Raw genomic sequence first — 10,374 nt, 5'->3', positions numbered from 1 at the left:
AGGATGATATCAATTGCCAACTCCTCATTGAAATCGACATTCAACTTCTGCAGGCGGTCGACATACCTTTGCATCTTTTGAAGATGAGCAGTGACAAACTCTTCGTCTCTCATCTTGGTCGTGATCATCGAAGTGATGATCTCGTACCTCTCTTGCCTTGCACTTTGATGATACCTATCCATTAAGTCTTTGTGACAACCGGCAAGTTTCTGGTCAAGTCAAAGTCAAGTCAAGGTCAACGGGGCAACTGGTCAACTCATCTAGTGCTTATATGTTAGGAATTACTTTATGTTTTCTAATGTATAACTATAAATCTTAATGCAAAGTAACACTTGAAGGTTTCAAATGTTCAACATTTAAAACCCTAATCTGATTGAGGGAAGTAACAGCACTATAAAAGATTAATAAGTGCCCTTCGGGGGTGTATAACACTCAAAATGGGATGTAACTAAATCTAAATTCTTTGAACTACGAAGAAAAACATTAATAAAGGCTCCCGACAAAGTCTCTCTCAATCTCTCCCACTATATATCTCTCTCTCCCAAGTCTCTCCCAAATATCTCCAAGTATGCGAAGTCTCTCCCAAATCTCTCCAAGTATGTGAAATCTCTCCCAAATCTCTCCAAGTATGTGGAATCTCTCCCAAATCTCTCCAAGTATGTGGAATCTCTCGCAAATCTCTCCAAGAATATGAAATCTCTCTAAGTATGTGAAATCTCTCCCAAATCTCTCCAAGTATGTGGAATCTCTCCCAAATCTCTCCAAGAATATGAAATCTCTCTAGGTATGTGAAATCTCTCCTAAATCTCTCTATGTACCTTCCTCAGTCGAAAACAGCCCAAAACCGAAGGAGAAAACCCAAAAGGACCCTCTTGAACCTGAACCTCTCGTCCGGAATCCTCTTGGACCTGAACCTCTCGTCCGGAACCCTCTTGGACCTGAATCTCTCGTCCGGAACCCTCTTGGTCCTGAACCTCTCGTCCGGAACCCTCTTGGTCCTGAACCTCTCGTCCGGAACCCTCTTGGACCTGAACCTCTCGTCCGGAATCCTCTTGGACCTGAACCTCTCGTCCGGAATCCTCTTGGACCTGAACCTCTCGTCCGGAACCCTCCTGGTCCTAAACCTCTTGTCCGAAATGCCTTCTAAGGAGCCAAGAGGAGTCACTCCTTCGAAACCTCCCCCCTCCTTCTTGCTTCGGACCTCGCATGCTCCGGAGGGTCTTGCTTAAGGCGTGCTTCGGAAGACTGCTGGTCGGACCGGACTTCGCCTGCTGACTCCGGAATTGAAGAGAGCACTTCGGAATCCCGAAATTGGCTCCGGAACTTCACTGTATGACTTCGGAAATTCACCCTTGCTCCGGAAATTAGAATGGGACTTCGGAATTCGCTTCTTGACTCCGGAATTTTGTCATTTTCGGACTTTTTCATCATTTTAAGGCATTTTGACGTCGGGAATACATCTAAACTCATAATTTTCATATCTTAGACCCTTTAAACCCCTATTTTATGCCAAAATTAATTATTTTAAACATATTTATATAAAATAATATCCAAGATTTTTAAATGGTTTCTAAGAAGATAAGGAGTTTGACTTTGTGATGTGATGCAAATCCTCCATTTTCACATGCAAATCCCAATTAAACACACATTATCCTTAGAAAATAAGCTTTACCCACCAACCCTCCAAGCAAATGTCAAGTCACTCCTTATCCCTCCATCTAGAATACGTGAACTCTTTCCTCCCCCTTATTCCACTTCTCACTTTCACCTCCAGCAAGCTCCTGAGAAGTGCTCTCAACTCCTTCAAGCTCCAAGTTCTTACCTTCAAGGAAATTTTCCAGAATTCTTTGGTAAGTGTTCATCTTCTTTGAATAGCGATTTTCCACATCATTCCTAAGATTTCACTATATTTACATATAAAATTATTCATAGGATTTCCTAAAGTTTAAAGAACCTTTCAAGTGTTGGAACTTGGAAGCTCCTTACACCTCTTCAAATCTCCAGCAAACTAAACCAAGGTGAGCTTCATACCCCACTTTTTCTAAGTTTCTATTGTTTTTGGGGGAGAGTACAAGTCGTCTCTTGTTCTAAATTCTTGAATGATTGCATGTATACGTATGTTTAGTATGTGTGTGTTGAATATTATTATTTTATTTTAACTCCTTGTGAACGTGAGGATTCACAAAACACATGAAGATAATAATATTTTAATCACCATATGAAGAATACTATTTACAAAAGGAGCCTCCCAAGTTTTTGAGTATGTCCAGCATACTCCCTTGATCCATGGCTCTTTGTCTAGAATTAAAAGTTGTTGAAATATATCTTGATATGATGACACTGTGTCTAGAAACTTTCGAAAATTGGAACTTAGGGTCATATTAATGACTTTTTGCAAACTATTAGTAATTATTTACAAATATTTGAGATAAACAATTTCACTAAGGAAATATACTTATAAAGCCTTTATGACAGAAAAATTTACATGTCATAAAGCTGCTGTCATAACTTCACAGAAGTCATAGTTTTACACAAACCATAACTTGACATCTTCCAACAAATGGGACCTCACTTAGTAATTTATAAAGAAAAGAGCCATTTTGTCGATTTCGCTAATATTGGTTCGATTTGATAAATATTTAATGCGGACTATTTTCAACAAATGAAACGTAGCGAAACGAAATATCTAGTCAGCGAGTACGGCTATTACTATCTATTTAGTAAATAATGGTTTTCACGATTTGCTCAAAGATCGGTTAGTATTCTAGTCAGACAAATCTTCACAGTACATATATTAATACAATATTGTACACTTTAAGTCCTGTAAGAGTTATAACTAGAGTCTCCTGGAGGGAGAGCGGGAATTTGTGTATAGATCTATACGGGGTTGACACCCCGCACTTTTGCTGTTCGCTACAGCTAGACCGGCCAGTCTAGGGTGACAAATGTCTTAAACGAAACCGATGCCTGAAGAACGTCATAACGGACACTCAGTCGTATTAGTATGGTTATAACGACTCACTAGAATATATCATAAATGTATTTATACAGATTTCACTTTTGGTTTACCAACAAATATGTTTTGGTTGTACAAAAGAAACTTTTCTACACAAGTGTTATGGTTTTTAAAGCTACTATTTTAAACATTAGAAAATATAGGATTTTCTGGGCTAAACAATTATATACGATTTCGAAAACGACTAACTAAGACACACAAGTAACTACACTCGAGTTTAAAATAAGTCATACAAGTGTTTTGGATAAGAAAATATTGGATTTTCTGGATTTCTAAACTATCATCAAAGTTTTATACAAAAATGCTTATGAACTCACCAACATATTTTATGTTGACGCTTTTCAAACGACTTGTATTATCAGGAAACTAATAAGCAGGTTGTGGATCGCGGACTCAAGATTATTTTGCTATATTTTGGATTTTCTTAATGATGTCTTTTTTGTGTAAACTTCGGGAACATGAACATGATGTGAAACAATGTAAGCTTGTTATATTAATGTATGATGTTTGGATTTGCTATGTTTCATTTATATGCAACTGTTATGATATTGTGCAATGAAGTCACCCGCCTCCGGACGTTTTCGCCATCCTGGTATGGGGGTGTGACAGTCTTGATGCATCTCATAGGGATACATCTCCTCATAGGACTTTTGGAGTTCGGAAGTCATTGTCGCTAGCATGATGCAATGGACTTTCGTGGCATCACACTCGTGGGCCTCAAAGGCAGCGATCTCTTCGGGAGTAGCAGTGTTCATGTCGATCTCCTTCAGCTCCTTGTCAAGGACATACTCTTTGTCCTCGTAACGGGTGACCATTCTTATGTTACGGATCCAATCATTGAAATTGTTTTCGTCAAATATCACCCTCCCACACAAGTTCATGAGTGAGAATGAGCCGGAGGAACTCGAGCCGGAAGCGTTGTTGTTGTTCATGTTCGACATCTGAGAATGAAAATAACAAAGTTTTATTAGAAAGGAATCCCTAATTAAACACCCAAATGAGAAATTAGGGCTAGGATCCAACAACATTATTTACATATTAGAAGAGGGATGACGTAATCTAACATGCAAATAATTTGAAGGTAAGCGAATGACGATTCACTAATTCTCCACCATGAAAAACGAAAAGGATTAAGTTTTAAATGTATTGAAAACTCCTTGATCTTTTGAGATTCATTGAACTTTTCAATGGCATGTTTAAATCTCGATATGCCCCTCTAGTTTGTGACTGGGATGCCGAGGATCACAAAGCGGGTGTGAATAACCATGCAAATGTACATGGTGCCCTCATTGTTACAGTCACCTATTCGATGTGCCGGTTAACCACACACACTCCATCAAACTAGGACAAACAATGAGTCACCCTTTGCCACCTTTGCTTAGAACCTAATTAGTGTGCCGGTTAACCACACACGCTCCACTAACGTCTTAGCAAGGGTACAAAGTGTAATTTCATGGAATTACATCAATTCACTTTTGCCTAAAGTAACTAAGATTGAGAATTTTGTAAAAACATTTAGTTACTTTATATAGATTCATTATACTTTTAATGAGGAAAGGTTTGCCCTATCCTACCCGTTCGGCTAACGACCCTCCACCAATTAAGGAAGCGGTGGGTGAGAGTGGACACCCATTAAACGACCATTTTATAGGCCATAACCTTATACTCCCCTTATAGATCGGCTTCGTGAATGAGGCCTACTAACGGTAAGACTAGCATTTTAAGTTATACATATATATATATATATATATATATATATATATATATATATATATATATATATATATATATATATATATATATATATTAAAGTATAAGGTTGAATTTTAAACTTGTAAAATTCTGGGGTTTGAAATTTAAATAGTTCAAATTAAACATTTTAATCACAAATTTAAATTTCAAAACTTGAGGACAAGTTTTGAACTTTTCGAAACACAAAGGATCAAATAGCAAATAATTTTAAATTAAACAATTAATTTAATGATTATCTAAATTTGACCTAATCCATTTTATTTACAAGATAATTTACCAAATAAATTAAATAATAAAATATTATCACATAATTAATTTATTATTCAAATAAATGGTAATTATTTTTTTAATTTGGTAAGGATAATCATAGAAAATATATAAAAGTCGGATTTTATTATTCAAAAACAATTTTGGTAATTATCCAAACACAAAAACAGCCAAAAATCCGAGTTTTGAGCCATCTGATCCAAAGACTCGTCGAGTAGCTAACTGTACTCGTTGAGTCTGTCTGACAGACTAGGCTCACGTCGTGAACTCAGAGAGTCACGTCGTGAGCTGGGTATTTTCAGAAAAACGATTTTTAAATCAAGCAATGAACGAACATGTTAGCATCAAATACAATTGAAATCAATCAAAGCTCTGATACCACTGATGGGTTTGAGCCAAAACAACATCCTATGTGCTCATGCAAACCCTAATGCTTGGATCTAGGTTTCACTAATTGTACATGCAATCATCCAAGGCTTATAAACCCTAGATCTAGCATACATATTACAAAACTAATATAACTAATGAGATCTAGATGATTACCTCTTCAAGAACTCTTGATCTTTCTTCTTCCTTGAGCTTAGAGTCACAAGTGTAACTCCTCTAATGGATTACTAACACCAAATAGCAAGAGGGTAGTATATGAGAGAGGGAGGAGGCACACAAAGTCGGCTCTAGGGTTTTTGGAAAACAAGTGGCCGAAAATTGCATGCATAGGGTCCTATTTATACTGTGGGCAGCTAGGGTTTCAGTCAAAACCGTAATGGACAACTTAAACCCTAAGCAGCCCATGGAATCTTCTGGAATACAGGCCATGGACGAAAATATGATGGGCTCCCATCATAATTTCGTTCACCCCTTTAATCCATTAGGTTTCCCAGCCCAAAATACAACTATCACACATTTGACAGTTTAAGTCCCCTTTTTTCAATTAATCTCTTTTAGTCACCAAATTAATTCCTAATTAATTTATGACCAATATTAATTAAATAATATGATTTCTCTTTTAATATATTATTCTTATAATATATTAATAAACCATAATATCTTCTCTCTCTCCATAAATCACCCTTTCAAGTTTCTATGGTGAAGGCAACCCAAAAGGACCATGCACAACCGAGTCAAGTACTTAACAAATATAGTTACGAGCTTAGTCACTAATCCAACAATTTATTGGTAAGAGTTGGATGCTCAAGCTTCATCATGGTTGAAGTGCTCTCAGGGCTTCACTCTAAAGGAGTGACACCCGATACCGGAAGTAGGGTTGAAGGCTAGGTATAGTGAGTCAGTCAGGATTTGGCCCTGATAGGGCAAGGGGTGCATCATGAAGGACTGCAGAGGAAGCATTTTCCAGGTTTTTGGGTCAGCAGACTTTGAGGACGAGGTCTAGTTCAAGTGGGGGAGATTTGTAACACCTATTCCAAGCATTACTTAAATAATTTATTTAAGTTTAAGTTTTTGTACATGGACTCGGCGAGTTGGGAGTTCAACTCGTCGAGTAGAAGCATTATCGGTTGATGCGGGATCGAGACCTACTCGACGAGTCGGAAGGCCGACTCGGAGAGTAGAAGCTGTAAAGAGAAAACCTAAGTTTTTAGGGTTTGCACCATATTTAAAGAATATATCCTGCCTCTTGTGGCTTCCCTTAGGACCCTATCATCCAGAGAAAACCCTAGATCGACCTTGTACCCTCTTGAGTGAAAGAAAGAGCAATTGTGAGCAACCTTGAAGTGATTGTGAAGAACTTTAGAGCTTGAAGAAGAAGGAGATTGGAGAGGAACAGTAGATCCAACATCTACATAATTTTTACCAGCATCCTAAGGTATAAAGTCTTGATCTTGACCTCTAGTTACTTAGATCTCCTTCTTGGAAGTAAATGGCCATTCTTGGTACAAAATGGAGTCAAACTTGGATCTGGACTTATCACAAGGATAGGGTTCCATATATGGACCTCTTTAGGTCCCAAATACCATAAAGTTACTTCCTTTATGCAGTTTAGTCTCTTCCCATGCACAAAAACCTTGTAAGAAGCCTAGTTTTGAAGTTATAGCCTTGAAGGACCTTGCATGCATGTAATGTTTGCAACTTTACATGGTATCTGCATTAGGAGAGCTTGGATCTGGAGTTTGGGACCCTAAATCCCACTGAAAAGGGCTGAACTTGAAGAAGACCGAAGGAAATCGTAGAGTCCCTTAGCTGACTCGACGAGTCGAGTAGGGTTTACCCGTTTTCGGGTCTCCAGAGTGTTTTCGGTTGTGGACAGGGAGGGAATCGGTGAGTTACGCCGGTAACTTAGTGAGTAGATGAATTACTCAGAAACTCGACGAGTTGCTGGATGTACTCGATGAGTTGAGGTCAACATGGACTGTTGACCTTGACCGGTGACCTTGACTTTGACTAGGGTTGACCAACGTTAACCTTAAGGGCAATTATGAGATTATGACAAGTTCATCACATAATGATTATACGCAGCTGCGTTAGAGCAGCACGTGGGACATATCTGATTCTAGCTTGTTAGTTCAGCCTCCAAGAGGTGAGTTTTCTCACCATACTAATCGGTCTAAGGCACCAAGCCCGACCCATTTTATGTGATGCGGATTTTTGATTGATTATGCGATATGATAGTATGACATTTGCATGGAAGACCACGTGGGGGTTCCCGTGGCATTTGGTATAAGACCTTGGAGCATGTCCATGGCATCCTAGTATATCTGCTTGTATAGTATGCATTATGTCTTGTTTGGTAGTAAAGACCTTGTGGGGGTTCCCAAGGCAGGAAGACCTGGTGGGGGTTCCCAAGGCAGGAAGACCATGTGGGGGTTCCTATGGCAGATAAGACCACGTGGGGGTTCCCGTGGCATTAGGTGTAAGACCCTGGAGGGTTTCCAGGGCTTCCTTATATGTTGTATGCATGGCTTATATTGGTAGAGATAGCTTTTATAGCTAATATTATATGTGTTATGTGGATTGTGTGTGTGGTATGCTCTGGGGGACTCACTAAGCTTTGTGCTTAGAGTTTATACTTGTGGTTTCAGGTATCATCGATTTGGAAAAGGAGGGCTCAGATTGATCACAACGCACACACCTATGATTTCCGCAATGAATGATTTTGGGATAAACTCTAATAAACGTTTTACTTAATGATGATTTGAAATGTTTGAAATAAATGGTAACAATGTTTTAGCTATATTAAAAATGAAATTTTTACCCTTGATTTTTGGGTCGTTACAGACTAATTATTAGTCTAGATTCATCATTAACTCAAAGTCTACTTCAAGATCTATCAAGTAAGGTGTTGAAACAAAAAGTGACCCTCTTCAGCTAAAAGGAACCATAAAACCTTTTGAATTGATGATACCGTAGAGAAGATACTGTTGGAACCTGAAAGTGAAACTCTATCAATCTCAAACTCTTGAAGATCCGAAGTTAGTCTTGAGTCCGAGATGTGTTGTGGTACGAGATGGAGTCAGAGTCCAAACTGGAGCAAGTTACGAGATGAAGGAATGATCCGAGATCAAGTGTATGTTCACGTATTTATTATTATTATCGTTTATGTGATTTGACATTTCATAGGAATGAGTCTTTTTATAACCTTGGATAATCAGTTGTTAGAAGTTGTTTATTATCCAGTCCTTTATTTGTTTCACCAGATTATACGATGTGCCTCCTTTTCCTATATATGGAGTGTTTTAATGACAAGAATATCATGGATTTTTGCTCTAAAGATAGCTATACTTACATTTACTTCACTTTAACTTTTCTCTCAAATCAAACTCTTTCAAAACATTCTTATTGTTCATTTATTGTCTTTACTTTGATTATTCTCATAGTTCTTCATTTATAACTTGAGTACTTTGTTGAATTCTCTCTTCAGTCTCGACTAGCATTACCGGATTTGACTGGTACATCTAATTAAAACCAGGCATTGATCTTAAGCCTTAACTCAAGGTTTGAGTTTTCAAACCTTGTCCCTGTGCATCATATCCTTGTTCTCACAATTGGTATTAGAGCTTGAGTGGTTGTCCTTTGAATCCATAAGAACAGATTATAATTGATTCGAGATTACCATGGTATTTCGATCATTTCTGTGTTCAGGATAAAAGTTCTTCTATATACCACTTTTGCTCAAGATATCTTAACTTCAATGGCTGCTTCTAATTCTTAACAAATGTATTCAATGCAAATAGCAAATAGCGTGGGTTTCCCTTCTCGTGTCCCACTGCTAGTTGTTGAAGAGTATGATCACTGGAAAGTCAGAATGGAAAGATTTTTACTTGTTAAAGAAAAAGGTGAAGCTATCTGGAGATCCGTTAAAGAAGGTCCACATGTTCCGGTTCAAAAAACTGTCAGAGATGCTGCTGCAACTCTCATGGTACAAGATGAACAACGTCAAGCACCTCTCACTGCTGATGACATCGAAAAGCTACATGCATATCATGTTGCCTTTTCCGAAATGGTGTTTGGTGTTCCACCTTCTCTCTTTGAGCACATTAAGTTGTGCAAATCTGTTAAAGAGATTTGGGACACACTTCAAGACCTGTTCGAGGGATCAGAAAATATGAAGGACAAGCGTCTAACCTCGGTTGTCAACGAGTTCGATAGTTTCACTACAACTCCCGATGAATCTGTTGCCTTGGCTTCAAATAGATACCGAATCGTCGTCAACAACATGACAACTCATGGGATAGTCCGAACTCCACTGGAATACAACCTCAAGTTTATTAACATCCTCAGAAAGGGATGGGGAAATGTGAAATCGTGTCTTTAGAGTAATGGATCTCTGAAAAAGCTGAAACTCTACCAACTGTTTGATGAGCTTCAAGGTCATGAATCAAATGTTGCATAAACCCTTCGAGAACTCACAGGAGGCCCTCTAGCTCTTGTCAGTTCCTATGATCCTCAGATTCCGAACCTCTCTGTCTCGGACCCCTTCACAGCTATTGTCCCATATATCCCACCTGTTTAACCCTCACCACCAGCTTTATACGCTCCTACCAATACCAACTATCAATTAAATGGTGACATCGACCCTGAAGAAATGGACTCCGAACTCTGCTTCTAATAGGAGTTTGCTATGCTTTCCATGAAATACATGCGTCCTTTTAACAAGCCATATGACAACCGTTTCCATGCTCCTCACCAAAGCACCTCAACCATTCAACAAACCTTCAGAAAACGCACCAGCTTATAACCCTAACATTTCTACACCGAATCACACCTCAAAATCTTCACAGACTCCGAAGTCAGACAAACCCAAGATTGTTTGTCACAAATGTGGTCATGCAAACCATTATGCCAAAGACTGCTTAGCTGAAGTCACACAGAAACCCAATATTAAG

This window comes from Lactuca virosa, chromosome 8 (assembly GCF_052849685.1).
Source record: "Lactuca virosa cultivar CGN04683 chromosome 8, Lactuca_virosa_CGN04683_v6, whole genome shotgun sequence".
Classification (NCBI taxonomy): Eukaryota; Viridiplantae; Streptophyta; class Magnoliopsida; order Asterales; family Asteraceae; genus Lactuca; species Lactuca virosa.
Note: the sequence above shows the minus strand (reverse complement) of the source record.